The sequence below is a fragment of the Trichechus manatus genome, unplaced genomic scaffold, assembly GCF_000243295.1.
Source record: "Trichechus manatus latirostris isolate Lorelei unplaced genomic scaffold, TriManLat1.0 scaffold00093, whole genome shotgun sequence".
Lineage (NCBI taxonomy): Eukaryota > Metazoa > Chordata > Mammalia > Sirenia > Trichechidae > Trichechus > Trichechus manatus.
This window is the reverse complement of record NW_004444029.1, coordinates 10542305-10568876: the sequence shown is the minus strand read 5'-3', so window position 1 is coordinate 10568876 and position 26572 is coordinate 10542305. Positions and strand designations below refer to the sequence as shown.

Below are 26572 nucleotides of genomic sequence, written 5' to 3'. Positions count from 1 at the left end.
CCGTGTCATAGTTGTGTCTATATTCCTGGTCTTGAACACAGAGCCTAGTCTGTTGGGACCATTGCATATTTTTAAATGAATGAATAAAAAAGACAAACCATAGAAAGCTGTAGGGTGGAAAGAGGAGTAGGTATTCATTTTAACTAGGGGGAATAAAGGCAATTTCCCTGGACGAGATGGTATTTATGAGAAGCACTGAAGTGTGAACAGGATTTCCAGAAACTGAAAAGATCAAAGACTTGGGGGGAGGGGTGGTACATAGAGGATTACTTTTTTAAACCTGACTGATTCTCTCCACCTCTAATCTGTTGCTTCTCTCAAAATCATCTTTTTTATGCCTTCCTTTTATTTTCTTCTCTGCTTGTAGAGAACCTCCAATGATCCCATGCTAGCTAACAAGTTCAAATTCAAGCAGCTTAGCCTGCTATTTTGAGGGTCTTGCTATTATCCCCAAACATGCCTTTCTAACCCCAACTTCCATGCTCTTGCCACTTACTCTGTGCAGGTCAGGCTCCCCAAACATGTCTTGCTTTTGGTCATCTTTTGTCTTTCTCTCCATCCCTCACCTGGAAGCTTCCCCCTGCCTTTCTGCCCAGCACACTGCCACTCTGTCCTAGAAAATCCTACTCCCATCACACAGCCTTCCTTTCCTTCTCCAGCCCTGAAGTTCTTCTCCTCTGGACAACTTGATCAAACCACCCTTTTATCACGGAATCATGTGCCACATCATCTGGTTTTCTAAGTGTAGGTCTGCTTTCTCACCCTCACGAGAACCCAAACACAGTGCTTCAAATGGTTAAGTGCTCGACTACTAGCCAAAAAGCTGGTGGTTCGAACCTACCCACAGGCACCTCGGAAGACAGGTCTGGTGATCTGCTTCCCAAGGTCACAGCCTTGAAAACTGCATGGAGCAGTTCTACTCTGCACAGATGGGGTGGCTGTGAGTCAGCATCAACTCTATGGCAACAACAACAAAAAATTCTTGATAACTTAGGCACTCCCCTAAGGAAATATGAGAGGTTCTTTCCTTGGAAACCCTATGGGGCAGTTCTACTCTGTCCTATAGGGTCACTGTGAGTCGAAATCCACTTGACGGCCATGGGTTTGGTTTTTGATTTTTTTACTTGGGGCAGACTCCTTGTCATTCAGCTACCAGATGATGGGGAGGGCGTTTAAAATGGATATAAGATTTAATTTAATGAGAAGTAATGCAAATTCTACTATCAGTTTGGTCAAAACGTCACTGACTGTCTGGATGAAAAAGAAAAAAGAAAACCTCTACTTCCCTGTTTCATCAACAGAATTATAGTTATTTTTTCCTCTCCCATGCAGCTAAATGAGTGACTTTTTTACTGAGTGACTAGCCCTCTAACATAGGAGTGTCATTGTCACCCTGTTTGCCCTGGTGCTTGGACATGTGGTGTTCCCTTATGCTCTCTGTGATGGATTGAATTGTGTCCCCCAAAAATATATATTAATTTGGCTAGCCCACGATTCTCAGTATTGTGTGATTGTCCACCATTTTGTCATCTGGTGTGATTTTCCTATTTGTTGTAAATTCTAATCTCTGCCTGTGGTTAACGAGGCAAGATTAGATTATGTTAAAGAGGATTAGGGTGGGATATAACACCCTCACCCAGGTCACATCCCTGATCCAATGTAAAGGGAGTTTCCCTGGGGTGTGGCCTGTACCACCTTTTTATCTTATAAGAGATAAAAGGAAAGGGAAGTAAGCAGAGAGTAGGGGACTTCATACCACCAAGAAAGCAGCACTGGGAGCAGAGTATGTCCTTTGGACCCAGGGTCCCTGTGCCTGAGAAGCTCCTTAACCAGGGCAAGACTGATGAGAAGGCTCTTCCTCCAGAGATTACAGAGAGCCTACGCCCTGAATTTGGACTTCTAGCCTACTAGACTGTGAGAAAATAAACTTCTCTTTGTTAAAGCCATTCACTTGTGGTATTTCTGTTATAGCAGCCCTAGATGACTAAGACACTGTCCATGCCCCTCAGTGAACCACATCACCATCAGTCTCAAACCTGAGTCATGGAAGACATCTAGAGGAAGAGAGGCCCAGCATGTCACATACAGGAGCAACCTCGTCACACACACCAGGGCTTTCCCAGCCTCTGTCCCTCTCTGCCCCTCTGCTGGGTGTCCAAGCTCCACGGTGGCCACTTTCTAATGGGAAACTGTAGCAGGATCTGTTTCCCATCCTTTGGTCCCTATTGTATGCTCAGCTGCCCTGGAGCTAGCTGCTAATCAGAGCCAGAGACTCTCCACTACAAACAAACAGGGCATTGTGACCTCCCCCAGAGTTGGAACACAGCAATCCCAACAATTGAGTCAGGTGGATGGACAGACAGAGCATCTTCTAGACAGCCTCTTGCCTACAACACCACCCCCTCCAGTCCCTTCTTCAGAATAGGCAAGTTGAGACACCAGTCCAGGGAAACTGAGGCTTGAGAAAACAGTGAAGAAGAAAACAATGTACAGTAATGCCCAATCAAAGAGGTCCAGTCTAATGTCAGGAATCTCTGTGTCAAAGAGTGTATTTGAACGGTCCTCATGAGGTAGCAATAAACTCTGTGTAACTACAAGAGCCTATTCTTGGACACTGGCTAAGGAAAAGGAAGGAAACTGAACCAAAATATCTTCAAATGTTCACCAAGCCCTTGTCATAGAACAAGGAGGTGGAAGAGAAGGATGTTTAAAAGTTTTGCAGCTGGGTCTATTTGGGCTACAATTCCCATTCGAGTATTATTTATGGTGACCTTGGGCAAGTTCCTTAAACATTCTGAGACTCTGTTCCCTCATATTTAAATGGGAAGAAAAATAGTGTATGCCCCGTAGGGTTGTTGGAAGCATTTGACTCAACTCCGAATGTAAAGCTATTAGTACTGTGCCGCCATATAGAAAGCCCTCAATAAATATTAGCTATCATTATGAATTTTTGGTGAACTGTGTTCAGAAGGAAAGGGAGAGGAGTTAATAAGAAAAGAACACAAGGTCTTCAGTTCCTAGGAGTAGCTAGTGATAAGAGACAAAGGTTCCTTCCTGGCCTTGGAACTCTGCCTCAGAGGAGCTGGTAGGTCCTTGACTTTGACTTATTGACTTGGGTCTGCAGAGCACAGCTAGGGAAGGTAAGGATGCCAGTGGTCAGCCTGAAGACTGGATACCAGATGTCTCCATACAATAGCAGGAGGCTGGGTTCTGTGGACCTGAACATCTATAACAGAAATATCCTCTGAGTATGAAAGAAAGAGCAGAAAGGAAAAGCTAGAGATGCCAAAAAAAACAATTGCTCATGTCACAATTTGGGGCTAAGGGCATCCGGGTAACATTAGACCTCACTGGGATTGGCAGAAGGCCAAGTTGGTGGAGTGGCAGAAACCAGGTAAAGGTTATTCAATTCTATTCGACAACAAACATGGACAGAATGCCTATGATGTGCCCGTTGCTGTATTACACAGTGGTAAAGTGAAAGAGGAACTAGACACAATCAGCTAGCAATATGGCAGAAACAATACAGTTTCAAGTGAAACTCATAATGAATACGGTGACTTCCTTTAAATATACAAGACTCACAATCCAAGATGACTTAGCAATTGAGTATCTTCCCATGGACAACCCAAATGCAAGTAATGACAGTCAGATGCTATCTTGAAGGATATGTTATAAAATCTGCAGCTTTGCTTCAGAAAACGCTGGTCGGTATTTCTATTTCTTAGGGTTTCTAGCATATATCTTAAAGGTCCCTTAACTGTCCTTATAGGGTATCCCTTCTTCCCATCAGTAAAAGCCATATCTCCTTGGTCAGCCACAGTGCCACAGTCTCTCCATTTCTACCCTCTAAAAGAATTGGCCTTACTGATTGGCCTCACCTCTTCCCATTCAGAGACCCTGCAGGTCTAGAGGATGCCAGATCTCAGTGCAGCCTCATGACGCATAACACATACAGATATTTGCACGTTTTCAAGGGACAAAGTGTGATTTTGCTCAAATGCCCCCAAGAGATTAGCAATCCCATGTCATTTTGGATGACTCAAGACATCCTTGAATACTTGGGCTAATCTCTCTCACTGAGGAACCATTAATATGTGCAACAGGAGTCCCACCTTCTCCTTTCTGTACTTGTTTTCAATTGTTGGTGTGTGAGCTCTAAGGGACAGTATAAACCTAGCTCCATCCTGGGATGGACCTGGAAATCAGATAAGGAAGGGATTGATTTGAGATGGAAGACAAGAAAAACATGTTTGTTCTTCAAAATAAAACTGGACTTCTTAATAGGAAAAATCCAAGCCTAAGCTTTCTCTGGATTTTAGCAGGATATTTAACGCTGCCCATTACAGCTGGTGAAGGGCAGCTGAGGCAGAACACCACCCTCTCAGGGAGTAGCTTGCAGGTGCACAGCTGAGCCCTGGGCTGAAGGGCCCTGCTGTACCCCAGACCATGAGAGCAGCCTTTTGGTCTCCTCCCCTTCAGGATCCCCACTGCGAATGGGGAGCACACAGTGGAAACAATGTGTATGGGCGTGGGTGGCCCATCAGAAGAGGTGGCTCCAGGGACCAGGTTGTCCAATTCTGCATCCACGATTTCTCAGGTCTCATTTAAGGCATGAACTCTTCACTGGAACAGCCGACTTTGCTTTGTCTTCACATACTCTCTCTGAGAAGAACAAGGTGGGAATAGGACTGGCTGAGTTTATGAGATCCTTAGGCCAACAGACACCTGGAGCCCAGGAGATTCAGAAAGCCAACAAGACAAATCCACCCTGGAGAAATCTCCTGACAACACCCCCAGCCAGCCAGGCCCCAAGGACCCCATAGTATTTGCCCGGTAGTCAGTCACCCATGGGAGAGGAAACTTCATCACTGCCTTAGAGAATGTTCTGTGGGGTCTGAAGTCCCTCTCCAAGCACAGGGCTTCTGTCTGTGGAATTCTTGGGTGATTTTCCTAAGGTCTAAGTTCAAGTCCATTTCTTTCTTTCTTTTTGTCTTGGTTCTGCTGCCTGTGAAGTTAATGGCCCCCATTTAAACCTTTCCAAGGGTCACAAAGAACATCCCTGGGTGAGACATTAGAAGCTTAGAGTGAGCCTGCTTTAGGAAATGTGGATCCATTTAGAGAGAAGCGGGTAGAAAACCACATCTATCCAGTTATTCCAGCTGAAGTGCTTTTGCTCTTCTCCAAACCAGCCTTGAACTGCGTCTTTGAATCCCCAGCTATCACATGTCAGAAGGCAAATCCAGTGATCCCCAACCATTAGACTAAAACTGCTTCTTAAAAAGGCCAGCTATCATTTCAGGCTACCTTTGACGGGAAGCCCAATGTTGGCAGAAACAAGAAAGGAGTTTGACTCTCACCCTCCTCGACCATAAGGAATGCGGTTGTCAAACCCACATTGACCTGGCTCACTTTAAACTGGAGCCAGTTGTACTAGTCATTCCATATAATAACAGAGCAAAGAAAGAACTCTCCAAAGGGTGCCAACCCTGGAGAGACAAGCTTCAAAGGAACCAGTTCACCCATCCACCGAGCAGCAGGCCCCTTCCCCTGGGCCCTGGGGCAGCTCTGAGGTTCCCAGGCTCCAGGGACCAACGACAGGGGTGAGAGGGGACTTGGGCAGAACCAGGCAGCTGCGGCTCCATGGGGAGGCTTCTCTCCCTGGATATATGTATCTGGAAGGGCCTCAAGGATAAGAATAAAAGATGGTGTTTACTCAGCTTGACCTTGAACTGACACACGCTGAATTCCACAGGGTTATGTTCGTTCCCGTCTAAACAGCTACATCCTTTGTTAAGACAAAGATTTTGTTTGATTGGTTGCCTTCATGGGATTATGTTTTCTTGTTTGTTTGTATTTTTTTATTTGCAGCTTTTTTAATAACAGACCATCTCATTAATTTACTGAGCATTTGCTCGGATGGAAATTTACCCATTATTGTTGTTGCCGTCGTGTGCCTTTGAGTTGAGTTCGACGCAACAACCTGATGTGACAGAGCAGAACTACTCCCTGGGGTTTCCTAGGCTGTCGTCTTTATGGAGAAAAGATGGAGGTTGTCAAGGATTTCATTTTACTTTGATCTACAATCAACGCCCATAGAAGCAGCAGTTGAGAAATCAAAAGACACATTGCATTGGGCAAATCTGCTGCAAAAGACCTCTTTAAAGGGTTAAAAAAGCAAAGATATTACTTTGAACACTACAGTGCACCTGACCCAAGCCATACTATTTTCAGTCACCTCATATGCATGCGAAAGCTGGATGATGAGTAAGGAAGACTGAAGAAGTGGTGCCTTTGAATTGTGGTGTTGGGGAAGAATATTGAATATGCCATGGACTGCCAAAAGAAGGAATAAATCTGTCTTGGAAGAAGTACAACCAGAATGCCCCTTAGAAGCAAGGATGGTGAGATTACATCTCACATAGTTTGGACATGTTATCAGGAGGGATCAGTCCCTGGAGAAGGGCAGCATGCTTGGTAAAGTAGAGAGTCAGCAAAAAGGAGGAAGACTCTCAACAAGACGCATTGACACAGTGGCTGCAACAATGGGCTCAAGATTGTCAGGATGGTGAGAAACCATTTTGTTCTGTAAACCTTCATCTAAAGTACAAAAAAGAGAATTATTTATGTGGGATCAAATGGACAACAGCAACTCAAATGGTTTGATGGGAAGCCTAGGGGACAGTGAGTTGAAGACAATGGTGATGGAATAATTTGGAAAAGGATAGTGAGAAGAGCAGTACAACTGGAAGAACGTAATTGATGTCATTGAATTGTACATGTAGAAATTTTTGAAATGGTGTATCTTTGGCTATGTATATTTTCACCAAAAACAAACAAAAACAGGTCCTCCAAGGTCGAGAAAGGAGAGTGTTGACATGTCGTGGGGTTATTAACCAATGTCATAAAACAATATGTGTACTGACTATTTAATGAGAAACTATTTGCTCCGTAAACCTTCACCTAAAGTACAACAACAACAAAAAAAAATTAAAAAAAAAAAGATTGTGAGGACAGCCCAGGACCAGGCAGTGTTTCGTTCTGTTGTCCATAGAGTAGCTATGAGTTAGAACCAACTGGACAGCACCTAACAACAACAACAACAACAATCTTTATGAGAGCAGATTGCCAGGTCTTTCTGCCAAGGAGCCACTAAGTGGGTTTGAACTGCCAATCTTTCAGTTAGCAGCCAAGCACTTAACCAGTGTGCCACCTGGGCTCCTTCAATTTACCCTAGCCTGCTAACTAAATTCTTGTCTTAATTGGCCCATTTGGTGGAAACAAATGACATGTTAATGTGTTAACGTGTGTCTAGCTATTAAAAATATAGTATGTGTCAGTTATAATGTTGATAAAAAACAGAATATACAATTATGTATACAACTTTTTTTTTTAAAGTTACATAAAAAAACTGTACTAATATATCAGAATCTTAATGGCAGTGTCTACTTTGAGGGGGATTCTGAGTAAACTTTTTTCCTTCATTATAGTTTTATAAAATTTGAATATCTTGTACCATGAACAGGTATTTCTTAAAACAAGAACAAAAATTGCATTTCTTCAGTGCGTATTAATGTTTTCCCAAAGACAATGATAATAATGAAGACAACTTTTGTATTTTTCACAAGGTTAAAATTAATCAACGATTTCATAAGTCTGACACGCACTGAGTTATGTTTGACATTCTGTATAACACAAATCACCAGACACATGAAATTCAATACTAAAAGGTAATTGTGCACAAGAAAAGAGGCTGGGTAGAAAGGTGTTGCTTTATTGCATCAAGATGTAAGTACCTACACCCATTGAAAATCGTTTCCTGAACTACCTCTCTCCTTCCCCAGGCTTCCTCATTGGAACGCCTTGGACGACTTCTGAAGAAATGAGTTGCACACAGAAGGCAACGTTTTCTGCACTATTTTTTTTGAAGAACTAAATGGACCCTTGCATCAGGTCATCCAAAGCCGCTGGATGTTTTTTTGTTTTGTTTTTATTTTTATTTTTTATTGTGCTTTAGATAAAAGTTTACAGCTCAAGTTAATTTCTCATGCAAAAATTTATACACATATTGTTATGTGATAATTGCAATCCCTATGATGTGACAGCACACTCCCCGTTTCCACTCTGGTTTCTTGTGTCCATTCAACCAGTTCCTGTCCCTTCCTGTCTTTTCATTCTGCCTCTGGACAGAAGCAGCCCAGTTAGTCCAGAACTAAAACCATTCCCGAAGCCTACTCTTCAGACAAAGATTAGACTGGATTCTAAAACACTAGGTGTTTTTTTAAGACAGAAATCCAACTCCTGGCTTATCAGTACATCCCTTGTGGTCAGCTGACAGATGCTCAGCAGGACACCAACCCCTGATATTCTTCTTACACTCACAAATGAAGGCACGAGATGGTAGAACTTCAGAGAAGAGCCTGCTATTGGGAGCGGTAATTCTGTGAATAGGTCTAAAAAAGGCTACATTGTCAGTAAATAAGGAAGGCTATTATGAAAACATGGTTTGAAGGTTCTGTGTGGTCTCCATTTGGTTTAGCCTGAGCGAAGATTTTCTCTGTTACCTGAGATTGTTCCCAAGATACATGCTCTTTGTTGGTTAAATCTGGCCTCTGAGACAGAAAGCCCTGGCTCCATGTCTAGCCAGCTCAATGTCTTTGGTGAGTCTTGCTCTACTTCCATTAATTAGTATGGAACTGGACAACCAAATGGAGTCATACACATTAAACCTCTAAAGAAGAGAATAGGGACATACTAAATTATATCATTTCCATATATATGAAGAATAAAATTGCATAAACACTTTTTCACTAGCTTTCAAGCAATTAGACATGGACATCTGGATCACCCACACCCTCTCATGGGAAAGACTCCAGCAGAAGGACTATTCAAGAGGACACCCCTGGCAGGGGCCTGTTCGTCATTCTTCCGGAGGCTTCCATCAAGTCTATAGCAAATCAGGTGGTGTCTGCAAATGTCTTCCTTAAATAATCAAACGTTATGAATATCACTTGGACACGAAGATATAAACATGAACAGCTTTGGCCTGTAGTAAGACATGTTTTTGCCAATGACCTTCATCATCTTTGTTCAGCTGTGGCTATCATGATCGAAGTGTTCTGAGGCCTCTCCTGTTCTTTCAGATTTGTTGTATTAAACCAGATCAGTTGCTACTCAAAGTGGGGCCCCCAGACCAGCAGCACTGCTATTTCCTGGGAGCTTGTTAGAAATGCAGACTCTAAGAGACCTACATAATTAGGTAGGAGACCTGATCAGAATCTGCATTTTAGCAAGACCCCAGGCTATCTGTACCCACATTAGAATGTGAGAAGCTCTGCTATAGTATAAACAGAGTATTGCTTGCCAAATCTACAGATCCAGGAAGACCCTCAACGAGATGGAGTGACACAGTGGCTGCAACAATGGGCTCAAGCATAACAACGATTATGAAGATGGCGTAGGACCAGGCAGTGTTTTGTTTTGCTGTACATAGGGTTGCTATGGGTCAGAACCAACTGGACAGCACAGGTACCTAACAACAACACATTTAGTAAGAATAGTCCAATAAAAATGTGTTATGTATCCTTTAAGACTCCTGAGAAAGCTCTAAGACATAATATTTAGCAAAAAAATTCAAAACCATTTTGTTTTAGCCTTAATTAGGATTGCCATCTGATTTTCTTTTTTTTACTATGACTCAGACTCTTGTCTTCACACCTGTCACATATCTTCCCTCCCACTCGCTTTATCAAGTGGAACTTACCTTGCAGCATCTTAGTCAATCTCCAGGGATCCTGAGAAAACGAAAATGACAGCAGCAGAACTGGGGGAAAGAGAAGACAAACCTTGCCCCACTGTAGGACAGAATAGAATTGCCCCATAGGGTTTCCAAGGAGCGACTGGTGGATTCGAACTGCCGCCCTTTTGGTTAGCAACCTCAGCTCTTAACCAGCGTGCTATCAGCACTCCAGGACTTTATTAGTAGTAGCTAATGTTTACTCTAACAGCTTGCAGGTTATAAATATTGCGTCATCACAATTTACTACCAACCTGTGAAGGAGGCAAAGGTCATCATCATCATCTTCTCCATTTCACAGCTGAACCACCTGAGAATCCAGGATATTTGGGGACACAGTCAGCATCCCATAATGAACAATAGGCAGAATTGTGATGAAATGCTAGCTCCTGACTGCAGTCCTTCACTCTCTCCTTTGATGTGAGCCTCCATGGTAACAGGAGGGGCCAGAGAGGACTTGGTTATGGGCATCACCAACTTCAGCAACACTGTGGCTGCAGAAGCTGGTCTTGCCCGGGGTGAGAGTCCCCTGTGGGCAAAAGGCCATCTGAGACTCTGTGGGAAAGGCCAAGGCATAGCAGTCTGATTTGGGGACCACATGTGTAAAACCCCCAGGCCTTGGGCATAATCACATGTTCTGTGTGTTTCTTTTCACAAGAAAGGAATTTTGAATCTACATTTAGAGTGAAAAGGTAAAGGTCTCTCTCCGCTATCAAGGTGGCAGCAGTCAGAGACCATGCAAGGTATGAATGAGGTGGAGGATGACTAGGAAGATGGATTGGGAAGACACTAGAAAATTCGCAGGGCTATATGATGTTGGGAATACAGAAGATGAAGAGAAGAGCGATGAAAAGGCTTCTTCTAGAGGTTCGAGATTGAGAATGGAGGTGCTTGTGTATAAACAAGAAATTGGCACCCAGCAATGTCAGCACTGGAATAAATGAAGAAGAATGTGGCATCAGGATTGGAGGAAGACTCATTAACAACCTGAGTTATGCAGACGACACAACCTTGCTTGCTGAAAGTGAAGAGGATTTGAAGCACTTACTGATGAAGATCAAAGACCATAGCCTTCAGTATGGATTACACCTCTACATAAAGAAAACAAAAATCCTCATAACTGGACCAACAAGCAACATTATGATAAACGGAGAAAAGATGGAAGTTGTCAAGGATTTCATTTTGGATCCACAATCAAAACCCACTGAAGCAGCAGTCAGGAAATCAAAGGATGTATTGCATTAGGACAAATCTGCTGCTAAATACCTCTTTAAAGTGTTAAAAAGCAAACATGTCACTTTGAGGACTAAAGTGCACCTGACCCAAAGGCACCTGATCCAAGCCATGATACTTTCAATCACCTCATATGCATGGGAAAGCTGGACAATGAATAAGGAAGACTGAAGAATTGATGCCTTCAAACTATGGTGCTGGCGAAGATTACTGAATATAGCATGGACTGCCAAAAGAATGAACAAATCTGTCTTGGAAGAAATATAGCCAGAGTGCCCCTTAGAAGCGAGGGTAGCAAGACTTCATCTCACGTACTTAGGACATGTTATCAGGAGGGGCTAGTCCCTGGAGAAGGATATCATGCTTGGTAAAGTAGAGGGTCAGTGAAAAAGAGGAAGACCTTCAACTAGATGGATTCACACAGTGGCTGCAACAACAAGCTCAAACATAGCAATGATTGTGAGGATGATGCAGGACCAGGCAGTGTTTCATTCTGTTGTACATAGGGTCGCTGTGTTTTGTAATCGACCTAAGAGCAACAACAGTGTTTAGCGGGGCAACGGATTAGGCATAGAAAACAGTCAATACTGTTGGGTCTTGAGTGGGCAGAGAGAGTGGTGCTCAAGGTCATTTATTCATGTATTCACTCCTTCAGCAGCCATTGGGCATCTTAAAGGGTCCTATGCTAGATACTCTAGGTTCTTGAGAACAACAAGAGAGAGCCCCCCCTTCAAGGGGGACTTAATTTGAGGTTGGGGGAGCTGGTGTTGATGGTGAGGACAGGAGCTAAAAGATGGGCTGTTCCAGTGTCATCACTGTTGAGAAATGAGGACACGGAGGAGCAGAAAGGGGAGCTGTAGAGGCTTAGAAGAAACAAGACATCGACAGAGGATATGCCTCTGAAAACCCTTCCTGGGTGCCTTCCATCTCTGAGCCATTTATTCTCTCACCCACATTCCACAGCTGGGGTTGGAGGGTTTGCTGTCCCCACTCTACCCTACCATGTCTGTATTTTTATTAGAGGACTGCCGTCTCATGTCTAGTACTCATTTTCCTGAGAAGAACATCTAGACTGAGGTGTCACGCCCATAAAATTGTATGTATTCTAAGTAACTGAAACTGAATTCTTAAGACATAACTTCCAGTATTTTTTTCTGCTCTATTATGTGACAAACGCGAAATGAAAACATGAAAGGATGGGAATTCAACCTCACTTCCAGAACAAACCACATTCGGCCGACAAAGAACGGTGATGCTTTTGAAATAAACATTGAGCACCACCTCCTCCGTTGAGCCCACTTCCCTTTCTCTTGAAAAATGTGATGTCTTTGTTGCTGGAACAGCTTAGGATAAAAACCTTGTCTGTAGCTATCTTACTCTAACTTGAGCTGAAGTACTTTGTATTTTAATCCTTTTACTCACACATATTGGGTAGAACATAAGCTGCTTGAAGGCATATTTATGTACCTTTGTAACTCCTCTCACACTTCCTGACATAGACTTGTGGTTGTTCGGTGCCATCCGGTTGATTCCGACTCACAGCGACCCTATAGGACAGAGTAGAACTGCCCCATAGGGTTTCCTAGGCGGTCATTTTTATGGGAGTAGATCACCAGGTCTTTTCTCCCGCGGAGTCGTGAGTGAGTTCAAAACGCCAACCTTTTGGTTAGCAGTCAAGTGTTTTAACCATTGTGCCACCAGGGCTCCATTCACATGTACTAGGGTGGTCAATATCTGCAGGAGTCTGTTAGAGATAAGAATAAATAACAAAAAGTCCTTTACTTCAGTCTCCTTGCCAAATAGGATTGTGCTTAAATCATTCCCTTCAAAATTTATTCCCAAAGTAATTAAACAATGTTTGAGACCAGAGCGCAGTAGAGATACTGGAGAGATTTGGGAGTTTTCCAAATGAAAATTGGACTTGGAGTTGGACTTTCTTTTCTTTTGAGGCAGACCTGCTTTTTCCCATCCAGAATCGATTGGCTTGAAGGGAATGTGGGCCATGGCCTCACTTTTGAAAGCTGTTCTCCATTGTTGATGTTTATGGTCAATTCAAGCTTGCACCCACCAGGTCATTGTTCCATCCACTTAATGCCAGTCTTGGGTATGGCATGGATTCCACGGTATCATTACAGTCTTTCTAGATAATAAAATATAGCAAGCTTTTTTTTTTTTTTTCCTATTTGGTATATAATAAATAAAAGTTAAAGAGTCTGTGGTTTAAAAGGGTAGCTGTAATGAAACAGTATCAAAGAGCTTTAAAACTATGCTAATATTGTGGGTTTGAGTATGTAGATGCCATTCATCGCAAATCCTTCTTTTTTAAGGGCAAGGCAAGGAATACAGTGAATAGATGGTGCTTCAAATAATTTGAGAAATACATTTTAATTTCTTCTACTGGGCTTTACTTCTTGAGCCATTTCTTCATGCAGGTTTAAAGTGACATTTCAAATTAACAAAAAAGATCATCAGAATGAGTTTCCTAAAAACAGAACTCTTAGTCGTTTTGATGAAGTGACCTGGGACTTTTAAAGTGTTCTTTCCAGAAACTGGCGGAGGTAGAATGGATTTTAACTGTGTGGAATCTGTTTTAAATGAATATTGGAATAAAAGATTTCCCAAGTTAGTACCACCTACTGAACGCAAAGTGTTTGAAATTGTAAGATTGAGCCACTAGAGAAAAGAAACTCTGTGTTGTATTCCTGAAATATGCTATGGTGTCCAGCCCACTATTTGGCATCTGGAGATGTACAATAAGTGCTGTTCAATCGACTGGCCATAGCAGCTAGAAAAACTGTATTGCTGGGGTGGTACTTGGGCGGGTGTGATAGACATGAATAACCCTGGTTACACCCTATATTCAAGTTGAGTCACTGAGAAAAGAATGATGTCAATATTTCCTGCAGTGATGAAAGCATCAGCTGCCCTTAGTCAGGAACTAGGTCAAAAAGGGAAAAATCTAGTAGAGTCGATTGAGAGTGCATTGGCCCTAAAAACAGGTTTGGGTAGACCAGGTCAGACAAATGCCAAAATCTCAGCTTGCCAGATCCAACCATCCATGCATTCCAAGATATGGGCAAACATTTCTGATATGTGTGTACATAAATGGATACAGACCATCACATCAAGAGCCCATGGGGATTTGTTGGACGGGAAATAATGGCAAATGGATTAACAAAAGGATTAAATAAGAAATAAGAGCCAGAGGACGGGGAAATTAGATAAGCACAAAAGTTGGAAGAAGAGGGAGTAAAAGGTTCGAGGCGCAACATGCTACTAGTGTTTTAAAACGATGTTTTAGGTGCTTCTTAAGAGCAATTCTTAGAATTATGAGCCCAAGTGTCAATTACGAGGACTCACTTCTTTCAAGATTAATATAATTTGGCAAAGAATTTTTCTTTTTTTTTTTTAACATGTGAAGTTTAGGAATCTAAGAAGTCTGTTTTTAGGAAACACATCCTGATGATCTTTTTGATTTTATTTGAAATGTCATTTTAAACCCACTGTGAAGAAATGGCTCAAAAACTAAAGCCCAGCAGATGAAATTAAAATGTATTTCTCAGATTATCTGAAGCACCATCTAGTCACTATATTCTTTGCCGACCCCTTAAAAAATAGGCATTTGTGACGAATGTGATCTACATAATCAAACCTCCAGTATTTGCATAGTTATAATGTTCTTTGATACTGTTTCATTGCAGCTACCCTTTTAAACCACAAAGTCTTTAACTTCTATTTATTATATACTAAATAAACCAAAAACTGTTGCCATCAAGTCGATTCATACTCATAGTGACCCTCTCCGACAGAGTCAAACTGCCCCATAAGGTTTCCAAGGAGCAGCTGGTGGATTGAAACTGCGGACCTTTTGCTTTGCTGGGGGGAAAAAAAAAAAAGCTTGCTATATTTTACCATCTAGAAAGACTATAATGACACCACGGAAACCATGCCACGTACAAGACTGGCATTAAGTGGATGGAAAAATGATCCAGTGGGCGCAAGCTTGAATTGGCCATAAGCATCAAGAATGGAGAACAACTTTCAAAACTGAGGCCATGGTCCAAATTCCCTTCAAGCCAATTGATTCTGGTTGGGAAAAAGCAGGTCAGGCTCAAAAGAAAAGAAGGTCCATTTGTGAATATTATTTTACCCCAGGGCAACGGCGTGACCTTGGGCCAACAGGAAACCAAAGCTCAAATCTCCTCTGATTACTCACTAAAGCAGCAGCCTGGGGAGAAATTATCCCTCACCCTTAAAGGGCTGCCCCACCCCCCAGGCAAACCTATATATGAGGCAGTTCTACTCTGTCCTACAAGGTAACTATGAGTCCGAACAGACTCAACAGCAACGGGTTTGGGTTTGTTTTTTGTTTTTTTTGCACTCTGGCCATCCAGAAGTAGAGTCCATTTGTCTTCAATCACCTAGGCTGGTCTCAATGTGGACACTACCTTCAGGAGAGAAGTCAAAGGCAACTCCCTTTATCATCATGCCATCATTTTAAGAAGCAAGAAGCCTCAGTGTGTAGACAGGAGCTTGGTAGGAAGTGTTTAACACAATGGTTAAGCGCTCGGCTGCTAACCGAAAGGTCGGTGGTTCAAACCCACCCAGCTGCTCCACAAGAGAAAAGACCTGGCCCTCTGCTGCCTAGAAAACCCCATGGGGCAGTTGTACTCTGTCATATGGGGTGGCTTGGTCCACTAGATGGCACCTCACAACAAGTGTGTAGAGACCTGGAATTTATAGTCTGAATTCTGACCCTCAACGGACTGTTAATTTATTACACCATTTTGAAGCTACATTCAGCTTTCTAGGAAAAATTTGATTAGGGACAGAACATCAAAAATAGGAATACAATGTGAATTCATGTGACAATGTCAATTAAAGGAGAGGACAAGAGCATCATCAAAGAGGAAAAGCATTTTAATTTTTAAAATATTTAATTTCTAAGATTTTTTTTATTGATGAAAGTGATCAAAGTATTTGCAGACCTTATTTCTTGCAGGTATTTCCAATGATCAGGTTTTGTGAAAATTCAAACCAAGCCATTGGCATTGTGGAATAAAAATGCCCCATTTAAAAAAATGTACGTGAGTACTGCTCACATGTTGTTACATGTGAACACCAAACAAAGAACACGGAAACTTTCAATAAATTAGTAATTCCAAGTTGCATGGAAAGAGAGCTAAGAAATCACAGAATTTATATTATCCTCATCTCTATAACACCTCATTTTAAAGTCAGTTAATAAAAACTCATACAATAACAGTGGTTTCATTTCTTTCTACAGGTCTAGCTTCTAGAAAATGATGCATTTGTATCCACAAGCAAACAGCCGGAACACAGCAACCAATGTGGTTATGTATGGCTTCAGGTGGATATTCCATGTAAAGGCCTTTCACTAAATGAGAAAGAATGTTCTAGAATGGGGTCTGTGAGCAGTGAAGGGCAAGGGTAGCTTTCTCAAGGTTAATACAATTAGAGAATTCAAAGATCAAACATTTCGAGAAGAACGGCATTAGTTGGGTTTTGTCCTGTTTTGGTTTGATTTTTGTTCTTCCTAATAAAGTTACGAAGTATCTCGTCCTCTAATTTAAATGTGAAAGTATAGATATTGCTACTCTGAGAAAACATACCTCCCAAAGGCAGGGGAAAAAAAGATCATGCCAGCTCTATTTTCCTCTGAATTTAACTAGACTATAAATGTTTGTACGGATGTGGTCTTCCAAATGCATTTTTCTTAAACAGGAACATACTGAAGACTGGAAATAAAAGCTTTATGCTCTATGCCCAGGAGGCTTCTCTTTCATTTCACTATAGTCACTGTTTAATATTTCTACCAAAATCAATATCAATTCATAACTTAATATGAATTTTCATCCTCAGATGATCAGGGGCTATAAAGTGGGTTCTGCCGTTTCATCAATTCCATGTTTGCCTGGGATCATGAATTGCTTCATTATGTTCATTAGTTCAAAAGCTCTCCTTGGCAGTTCTTCAATCTCCTCTGGACACACACACACACACACACATACACACCCCACCCACCTTTCTCAAGCTGCTAATGCAAAATGCCCAGAGAACCGTTCAGATGAGAGATGCTAGAAGATTAACCAAAAAAACTCAAACCCGTTGCGGTCGAGAGGATTCCGACTCATATGGGACAGAGAAGAATTGCCCCATAGGGTTTCCAAGAAGTGCCTGGTGGATTCGAACTGCCGACCTTTTGGTTAGCAGCCGAACACTTAACCACCAGACCTCCACTAGAAGACTAGAACTCTAATATTCCCTCACTTTGGGCATTTTCCCCTTTCACTCCCTCCCCCACGCATATTTTCTCAATGTATCCCCATATTTACAAAGCAGCTGTTGGGGGGGGGGGGAGGCTGAACACTAGAACGTATATATAAACTGCATGTGTGTATGTGTTTGAGTTAGGAGAAAAGTCTGTGTGTGTGTGTGAGAGAGAGAGAGAGTTAAGGTGAGAGGGAGTTTTCTGTGCTGTGTATTAAGTAGGGAAGGAGTTGAATACCTTCCTCTCTTAAAAAAAAATATTTTGTTCACTTACTAGAAACATCAATTCGAATAGAAAATGGGCGCAATCCGAATAGAAGCTGTATCTGGCTAATTAGTAATAAACATCTCCTAGCTCCACGTGGGTGGAATAAAAAGTTCCAGCGCTTGTGCAGGGCAGTTATTAAAATTGGCTTTCAAATGAGAGATGGGATTCGGAGGGTCTCTTTGCAAGTCTGAAGTTAACCAATTCTAGCACCTTCCTGGGCTGGCGAGCAGGGCAAGGAGTGCCAGCTGCCGGGGGTGGGAGAGCCCTGGGAGCAAGGAGCCCCCCCCCCCCACCTCACCTAGAAACCCGCCCTGAGCCATCAACTGGCAGGCCCTGGAGCCATCAGAGAGGCCAAGAAAGAAGGAGCCCTGCTGGCTCAGCCCGGCTTCTCTCTCTCCTCCACCAGCCTCAGACACACCTCCACCAGCCCCAGGTTTCACAAAGAGCCAGACATCCCTCCGTCCCGCCCGGCGTGGTCTCCAGCCGCAGGCAGGGACGCTGCCCGAACGTACTCTCCTAGAACAAAAGCTTCCTTCTCTCCCCTCATCTCGGTGCACCCGAACTCTCCGCACCGACTCTCCCAGATATGCTTCAGAAAGGCCCCAGGCAGCCCTTCTCCCACGCCCACACCACACTCGGTGCACCCAGTCAGGTGGAGGCAGGAGCAGGGGACCCGATGGACACACCTGGGCGCAGCGCGCCAGCCCTGCACTTACTCGGAGTTGCAAAGGTCCCCTGTGCGCCGAGCTGCCTTGGTGACGAGGGCGCGGAGTCCACTCGGAGCCCGGGTGCTCGCTGCTGCCGCTCCGCCGCGCGCCCTCCTCGCGGTGGCCTCCCCGCGCGTCCCCTGCTCGCTCTCTCCGCACCTGGGCGCACGCCTCTGCTCGGGGACCGCCGGGCCGGCTGCGGGCTGCAAGGCGGGGACGGAGCCAGCCTGCGCGGGGCGGGAAGGAGCCGAGGCGCGGAGCCGGGGGCGGGGGCGGGGGCGGGGGCCGCGCGCTGATTGGGGCGCTCGTTCCCTCCGGAGCCTCCAGGGCAGGCCCCCCGTGGGAGCTCGCGCGCGCACTCGGAGCGAGAGGCCCTGAGATGGAACCTGGCTTTGTCTTATTTTATTTTTTTTAGCAAAGAGGTGGAACACACGATGTCTTTCCCAAACTTTATGCATCTTGGGTTTTTTGTGTTTTTTTTTTTTAGCAAAGAGACCGAACACCAGATGTCTCTCCCAAACTTAATGCATCTTCTCTTCCTTACAGGAGCGCATGTGCACGCCCCAGTTTAGCGAGGAGGAGACCTGAAGTGGAAAGTGGACGGCATTTCAAGTTAACAATTCTGACCTCAGATAATTTTTCTAAAGACGATATTGGAGGTGAAAACGAACAGTCTTCATCCCAGCCTCCCACTTCTCCTCGCCCCCAGCTCCCTTCCTCCACCAGCCCAGCTTACTTAGCTGTCAGTCTTATCCCACAAGAATGTCACAAATGTGCAAAGTACGCTTCTGCGCTTGTCACAGAGAGTGACAGATGTCTGAAAGTTCCCAATTAAGTGCCACATCCCTTTAGGCGGCTCTTTCTGTTATGGGTTTCCTTGGTGCTTTTAGTGACCTATTCAGCGACATGCCTTTGACACCCAAAACTGTAGGGGACTACGCAATGGAGCTGCAACTCTGGGGTTTGTAAAACGCAGATGCTGGGCTTCGTGGCTTTTGGGAATTGCCATTTCATGCACTTGAGGAAAGATGCTTCGGTGTGTTTCTGTCACATACAGATGAATAGTTATGATCTAGAGGATATAAAAGCAGTGTGCAGAATGATTAAGAAGTATAAGACGAATTTACCTCCAAATATAAAAAGGGCAGTTTTTCTGCCCCTCATGGGCTGTTGCTCCTTGTCTTGGTCTCTTCGCGTCCTCTCAGTTTGTCATCTGATGGTGTTCACCCCAAGCGTGGCTGTAAATATACTTCCCTTCCTCATACTTCTGACCCTGCATTCCCTCCACTCAACTTGACACATACTCATTAACCACTTTCCATCGCTCTTAACATTGACACTTAGAACCATCCCGAAGTCCCAAAATTAGAAGGATTGTTCTGTGGCAAGTAGTTTTTAGGGACTCTGGGCTTCACGCTGACGAATACCTGGACAAATGTCTCATGAAGGAGCTGGCTGGGGACGAAGAGGTGGCTTTACAGGTAGAGCTCTGAATGAATGAATGAATTTATTTTTCTAAGGAGAGAGAAAAAAACAGCTTCCGTCGAGTGAACTCGGACTCACAGCATCCCCACGGGTGTCATAGTAGAACTGTGCTCCATAGGGTTTCTGATGGCTGTGGTCTTTCAGAAGTAGATCACCAGGCCTTTCTTCTGAGGTGTCTCTGAGTGGACTTGAACCTCCAACCTTTCAGTTAGCAGCAGAGTGCATTAGCTCTTTGCACCACTAAGGGACTCCTTTAAAGGAGAGGAGTCAGAAATTCACTCACATGCCTCCAGTCTGTCCCCATAACCAGATTTTTCATACACACACCCCACATTGTCTTCAAATGAAAGAGAAAGGAGCCCCCGTCTCCCTCTACACACGGTCTTCAGCTTGCCCATTCCCCTTTTGTAAGTCCATTTTCCCAGTGAGGCCAGCCATGTTTGTTTTAATCTGATTTCCTGTGTGGAAATTATGGAAGGATTCCAGTTACCATTTCATTATGATTATTGTTTCCAGGTCCTTTATTGACAGGGATTTCTCAGCATTTATTATCTCTCCATAGGGTGGAGTTTCCTGGCCATTTAACAAGGGGTTGTCCTTTTTTTTCCTTAAACTTTATCTTAACATCTACAAAGGTAACCTGTTGTTACCAGTGGAACAATGCTGGCTCTGCTGTGGTCTCCCCTATAGGATTGGTAAGGTAAGCATGAGGCTCCCTCACTTTCCACTCAATTACACGTGTTATCGCAGAAATATAAACTTTTATTCAAATAACTATGCATGAAAATGACTTACATCACTGGTTCTCAAACAGGAGCAATGAACACTTGGCACTCTGGGGACATTTCTGGTTTCACAGCTTTGGGGAGGGCATGCCACTGCTATCTAATGAGTGGAGGCCAGAAATGCTGCCAGCCATCCTGTAATGCACAGCACCCTCCCCACAACAGAGTTATTTGGCCCCAAATGTTAATAGTGCCAGGACTGAGAAACCCTGAGTAACACTATTAACCATTGTATTTTATAAATACAACAGAAGATTAAAGAAAGAGTTGTTTTTAATAAATAGGAATCTATGCGATTGAAATTAGTCATAATTTAATGTAACCAGGGTTCACACCAAAGTAAGTAGAAGATATTTTTTAATGCACTCTGGGATGTTCAACCTCAAATCCAAACTTCACCCTGCGACATAGTCATGGTTCTGCTGGTTCAAGATTTCAAGTCATTGTATTCGTGGAACCCACATTTTTTGGAGCATTTTTTAAGTTCTTGGGTGCTGGGAATAGAGCTATGAACAAAGACAAGAATCGCTAACTTCATACAGCTAACTAACTAACGAAAGAAACACAGAGAGAGAAGAAACCTGATAAGCACCTTGGAAAAAATAAGGCTGTGAAGGAGGATAAGGTGCTGATTTGGGAGAGGAAACCTCAGGGTCGTGAAATTTGAACGAAGACTTAAAAGAGTTGAGGGAGCAAGCCAAGCAAATATTTGGGAGAAGCAGCTCCGTGCAGAGGGGTCAGCATGTGCAAAGGCCCTGTGGTCATGTCTTGCCCGATGTGTTAGGCAGGGGAACAGCAAGGAGGACACTGGGTCTGGAACAGAGTGGTGGTGAGGAGCGTGGTAGGAGGTTACATTAGGAAGGTAATGCTAGATCATGCACAGCCTTTGGCCACTGTCAGGAGTTGTACTTGTACTCTGAATGAGATGGGAACCATCTGGAGGGATTTGAGTGGAAGATTGACAAAAACAAGGTCTCTCTGCTGTGCTGAGAACAGATTTCACAAGGACCAAGTGGAAACAGAGATGCCAGTTATGAGGCCACTGCAATAATCCACTTCTTCCCCTTTTTCCTCTTCCTTGTGAAGACTAATTATACAAAAAAAAAAAAAAAAACCCGTTGCCGTCAAGTTGATTGCAACTCCTGACGACCCCATGTGTTACAGAGTACAACTGCTCCATAGGATTTTCTTGCCTATGATCTTTACAGAAGCAGATTGCCAGGCCTTTCTTCCATGGCACAGCTGGGTGGGTTAAACTGCCAACCTTGAGTTAGTAGTTGAACGAAAATCATTTGCACCATCCTGGGACCTTCAACTAACTACACACTGCCCCTTAACTTTCTGTGCCCCCAAAAGCTCCTGTCAGCAGTGGCTTTGGCTTCTCTGCCAGTACCTTCCCTCTCCAAATGAGGCTCACGAGGGCCCTGCCTGAACGAGGCCTCCCAGGCTAAAATACGACTAATGCGAGATGATCTGAAATCGTAGAAATTATAACACGTCCAAAGAGTGTGCTGGAAATGAGGCCGCTGATTTTTGCCGTGACAAATACAAGGAGAAATCTGATCAGCACAAAGTTAAAAAACGTGAAAGGACCTGATGAAGAATTTGCCAGCGTGTCTCCTGGACTGACTGCCTGGCAGGAAGTTGAGAGCCTTGATTAAGACTCTGAGTTCTTCAGTATCCCTGGCACACAGAAGGGCAGTTCATCATGCTATCACAGTTTGGTAGAAGCCTATCTTAATTATCTAGTGCTGCTATAACAGAAATGCCACAAGTGGATGGCTTTAACAAACAGAAATTTATTCTCTTCAGTCTAGGAGGCTAGAAGTCTGAATTCAGGGTGCCAGCTCCAGGGGAAGGCTTTCTGTCTGTGTTGGCTCTGGAGGAAGGTCCTTGTCTCTTCAGCTTCTGCTTCCTGGTTCCTTGGAGATCACCATGTGTCTTGGGTCTATCTCACCCCATTTCTCTCTTCGCTGGCTTGTTTAATCTCTTTTATACCTCAAAAGAGATTGACTCAAGATATACCCTACATTAATCCTGCCTCCTTAACAAAACAAAGACAACCCGTTCCCAAATGGGATTATAACCACAAAAAAAAAAAAAAACCCTTTGCCGTTGAGTCAATTCCGACTCATAGCAACCCTGTAGGGAGAGTGGAAATCCCCACAGGGTCTCCAAGGAACAGATGGTGGATTCTAACTGCTGACCTTTTGCTTAACCACTGCACCACCAGGGCCCTAGAGGTTAGGATTTACAACACATATTTTTGGGGGATGCAATTTAATCCATAACGAACTCCCATTAATACATTTTTCTTTGTCGGTCTGAAATATTTCAAAGCTAATGAAAAATGTTTATTTATTACTTTGATTGCTGTGACAAGATTACAGGGCCTACTTCTACATTAGTTATATATTTGGAATGATTATGCTTTTTCTTGATTAAAAATAAATAACAAAAACAGAAAATTCAACTAAAAATGGCTTACATAATTCAGGAATTATTCTGACAAGCCACACAGGCTGGTAAAAATCAGTGGTTCAAAGTCTCCAAGGACCCAGGTCCATTTTTTGATTCTGTGCTGTCAGTTTGTGACCTAAGGCTCTTCAAGCTGGTTAGAAGGAGCTTCTGGCATATTTGACTTAAAGGAGCTTGTTAGCTGTTGCTGAGTCAGCGAGTCATGGCGACCCCATGCACAACAGGGTTGGACGTTTGTGATCCATAAGGTTTTCACATTGGCCCTATTTTTGGAAGTAGATCACCAGGCCTTTCTTCTTAATTCCTCTTAGTCTGGAAGCTCCAATGAAACCTGTTGAGCATCACTGCAAGATGCAAGCCTCCACTGACTGACAGGTGGTGGCTGTGCATGAGGTGCATAGCCCAAGAATCGAACCTGGGTCTCCTGCATGGAATGGGGGAATTCTACCACTTAACACCACAGCCCCTTGACTTAAAGTAAACCAAACCAATTGCCATTGAGTTGATTCCAACTCATGGCCTCCCTGTGTGTTTCAGAGCAGAATGGCACTCCATAAGGTTTTCAATGGCTGTAATCTTTCAGAAATAGATCACCAGGTCTTTCTTCCAAAGTGTCTCCGGGTGGCTTTGAACCACCAACCTTGGGGTTAGTAGCTGGGCGCTTGACTGTTTGCAACACACTTAGACTCCAACTTAAAGTAAACACAACCCAGGAGGCGGGGCCAAGATGGCAGAGTAGTCCTATGTCCCTCTTACAACAAAGACCTGAGAAAACAAGTGATTTGATTGTATATGAATATCTAGGAGCCCTGAACAAGGCAAAGTTGAGGAATCAGACTGAGTGACGGGGGAAAGATGGTTCAGAAACGGCAAGGAGTTGCCTGACCTGACCAGCGGGAACCACAGCCCTTCAGCCCAGATAGGCTTGGGGTGTGCAATGAAGCGGGAATGCAGCTCCACTTGCTCGCTCGGGAGGCACTTTCCACATCGAGAGCGATCCAGCAGCAGATTCTGCTTGGACACTCCGAACCAGAGAAAAGCAGCACCTAAGTGGCTAAAGATAAGTACATATGTGTGGCCTTTCATGGGGGTTAAAAAAAAAAAAAAACCCGTTTGGGAAATACCTTTCTCCCATTTACCTCCTCCCTCCCCACTCTGCACCGGGTCTGGCCTGCTTCAGCGATCTGTGAGACCCCTGGGCCAGAAGGAGATCCCATAAGGCGTCCTGCCCCATTCTCCTGGCCTTGGAGAGGGAACAAATTACCAAACAGGGAAATAATAAGCTACCAGCCAGGAACTCAGAGTTGGCACAGCTCCTTTGCCTAAGCACAGGGCATAAGGGGCCCGCAGACTTTGAGCGCCTTCCACCCCTGTATAGACGTGTGTGGACCAATCTCAACAGCATAGGCCCTCATTACCACACTACAACAGGGTAAACACCTGAAGTCTAACTTCAACTGTTTCAGCTGTGAAGTGGCAGATTTGTGATGCTTGACACTGCTCTGTCCTTTAAGCAGGTGCCTTACCTGTCCACATCAGGGGCTTGAGGACTGGTGGCTCCACCTATGCCACCTAGCCACCTGCTACAGGGGTCCAAGAATAAGTGATGCCCCCCAGTCCTTACAGCCAACAGAGTAGTGTGCTCATAGTGCAGCTGCAAAACTCACCTACCTACTCACTCTAGGGAACAGGGACACACTTTCCTTTCAGATACTCAGGGGCAGCCATCAGCCACCTGCCTTGCTTAGCACGTGACCCCTTACTGCAGCCAGATACCTGTGCCTACACCAATCACCCACGCCCCTCTAAGATTGTAGGTGAGAGCCTGCACCACACACTTGGTGACCAACTGCCTGGACACCTGAGATGAATCCATACAGGAAAATTTAAAGGACTTCTGGGCACACATACTTAGTTACAGACCTAACTACCCGGTGACAGGACTTTAGAGCTTCAAAGGCACAATAATCAAACTAGTGCACATGAGCAGCCTATTTGGGTATATCAAAACAAGAAGCTAGGACAAACTAAACAAATATAAAATAAAATTATGATAACTTATTGATGGCTCGGAGACAACAGTCAATATCAAATCACATAAAGAGGCAGTCCATCATGGCTTCAGCAAGCTCCCAAAATAAAGAATCAATAAATTTTCTGGAGGAAGAGAATTTCTTGGAATTACCAGAGGCAGAATACAAAAGATTAATATACAGAACTCTTCAAGAAATTAGAAAGGAAATTCATCAAAATGCAGAAAAGCCAAAGAACATACAGACAAAGCAGTAGCGGAACTTAAAAAGGTTATTCAAGAGCATAATGACCAATTTAATAGGCTGCAAGAATCCATAGAGAGACAGCAATCAGAAATCCAGAACATTAACAATAAAATTTCAGAATTAGACAACTCAATACAAAGTCATAGGAGCAGAATTGAGGCAGTAGAAGTCAGAATTAGTGACACTGAAGATAAAGCACTTGACACCAACTTATTTGAGGAAAAATCAGATAAAACTCTAAGAGTTATGTGGGACTCTATCAAGAGAAATAACCTACGAGTGATTGGAGTTCCAGAAGAGGGGGAGATAACAGAAAATACAGGGAGAATTGCTGAAGATTTGTTGACAGAAAACTTCCCTGATATCATGAAAGATGAGAAGATATCTATCCAAGATGCTCATCGAACCCCACATAAGGTAGATCCCAAAAGAAAGTCACCAGAAGATATCTATCCAAGATGCTCATCGAACCCCACATAAGGTAGATCCCAAAAGAAAGTCACCAAGACACATTATAATCAAACTTTCTGAAACCAAAGATAAAGAGAGAATTTTAAGAGTGACTAGGGATAAAAGAAAAAAGTCATCTACAAAGGAAAGTCAATTAGAATAAGCTCTGACTATTGAGCAGAAACTATGCAGGCGAGAAGGCAATGGGATGACATATAACACCTTGAAGGAAAAAAATTGACAGCCAAGAATTGTATACCCAGCAAAACAAGAATTTTATATCCAGCAAAACTGTCTCTCAAATATGATGGCGAAATTAGGGCATTTCCAGATAAACAGAAGTTTAGGGAATTTGCAAAAACCAAACCAAAATTACAAGAAATACAAAAGGGAGTCTTCCAATTAGAAAATCAATAACATCAGATAACAACCCAAGACGAGAACACAGGAAAGAGCAACCAGATATCGACTCAGATAGGGAAGTTACAAAAATACACCAAAGCTAAAACACTGAAAATAGGGAAACAGGAATATCAATATGTAAAAAATGACAACATTAAAACAAAAAAGAGGGGCTTAAAAAATGTAGACATAGATTTTTCATAAGAAGGAGAAGCCAAGGAGATATAAAGAAATAAAAGACTGGTATAAACTTAGAAAAATAGGGGTAAATACTAAGGTAACCACAAAAGGAAACTAACAATCCTACAAATCAAAATAAAAAACTAGAAAAATATAAAGACTCAGCAAACACAAAATCAACTACAATGAAAAAGATGAAAAGAAAATACATAAAGAAA

At 43.4% G+C, this 26572-nt stretch overlaps 1 protein-coding gene across 2 annotated transcripts in view; it reads right to left on the bottom strand.

Moving 5' to 3' along the window:
* The window catches only part of PTN (pleiotrophin), a 130932-nt gene extending 112517 nt beyond the window's left edge, over positions 1-18415 (bottom strand). For both annotated transcript variants that reach the window (XM_023736908.1, XM_004382398.3), the window contains exon 1: positions 18305-18415. The gene's annotated coding sequence lies outside the window, so the exon portion shown is untranslated. The remainder of the gene's footprint in view (positions 1-18304) is intronic.
* Positions 18416-26572: the final 8157 nt, after the last annotated feature.